Raw genomic sequence first — 1,394 nt, 5'->3', positions numbered from 1 at the left:
TGTCAATATTTTAACATTAAATATAAATATTTGTAAAATTGTCTGTAGCTACAATTTAATTAACCCAGGAAATACATTTAATTTTCAAATAAAAAAAAGTTTCAGAATTACAAATGCTTCATAAATTGCCAGCATAGTGTAGCCTATAGTTCAGACACTACACTAATTATTACTGATGACTGCCACTTAATTAATAGACTTTCCAAATGAATAGAGAAAGCAACAGCACAATGTACAAGTCGTAGACACTCGACAAGACACATGAAATTTTGATCTATAGCCATAGCACTCTTCTGTTGAATACAGTGATATATTTATCTCTGGCAATTATTCCTCAGTCCTAGCCTCAAACATCCACTATAGAGCATCCTTTATTTCAAGCTTTTTTTTTTCTCCTCCTTTTCCTTTTGCTGATCCGTATAAATCATGCACAGTCATAAAGCGACTCCACTATTAGAAAGAATCCGCTTACCAGAATCAATGGGTCTCATGTATGCACAGGATCAACACTAAATCCAGCACTACTCAAAGGAAACTATAATTAGCGGAAATATAAAATAAGACAAAATAAGAAGACAAAAAGCCTGTTGCAGATCATTTTTTACTCTTTTATTTTCCAGAAATCTAGCACGTTTGCATTGCAAATGAATGTATTATGTATATCGATTGGAATATTATACTTTGTTATATAGCCTACTACACATCATGCATCATTTTCTCTGTCATCGATTTTAAAATTGTCTGATTATTGTATTAAATTAGATTAGGTTCTTTAAGTGTTTAAGCCCACAGCCTGACATGGGGACGCTTGCTGACAATCACAATTGAAATCCTTGTGTCATCTGTTTGTGACCTTGGCCAGATCCCTCACAGGCAACAAAATATATACATGAAGAATGCAGTCTGGAAGGGATGCTGCTTAGAGACCATGAAAAATGAGTTCAAAATACTTTTTGAGATTTATGTCAGTCTTACATTTTTTTAATTTTTTTTTAGTTGGATTGTTCTCAAATAGCCCATATTGGTTCTTTTAATTGACTGTTTTAACGTCATCCTAAACCTATAATGCAATTATAACGTTATTGCATTTCTGCAATAAAGGAGACTCGGATACAACATAACATCTTTATAGTCTTTGTTAAAGCAAAGGCTAATAACCTTTGTTTGAATGTACAACATGCTTCTCGCCTATTTCACTCACGTGATACATTATAGAAGATTGTCATCAGTGGTTCTTGAATACAGTCTAAGCTTTGTGTCTTTGTTTGATTTCTCAGGTGCGCTTATTTGCACAATACTTTAGAGCAGATGTAGCTATTATACAATGAACCTAATTTATGAAAACCTAAGAAAGGAAAAATTTTGTTGTTCTTAATGGCCAATCAGATCTTGGC

The sequence above is a fragment of the Nanorana parkeri genome, unplaced genomic scaffold (genome assembly GCF_000935625.1).
Source record: "Nanorana parkeri isolate BGI_ZX_2015 unplaced genomic scaffold, ASM93562v1 scaffold72, whole genome shotgun sequence".
Taxonomy (NCBI): domain Eukaryota; kingdom Metazoa; phylum Chordata; class Amphibia; order Anura; family Dicroglossidae; genus Nanorana; species Nanorana parkeri.
Note: the sequence above shows the minus strand (reverse complement) of the source record.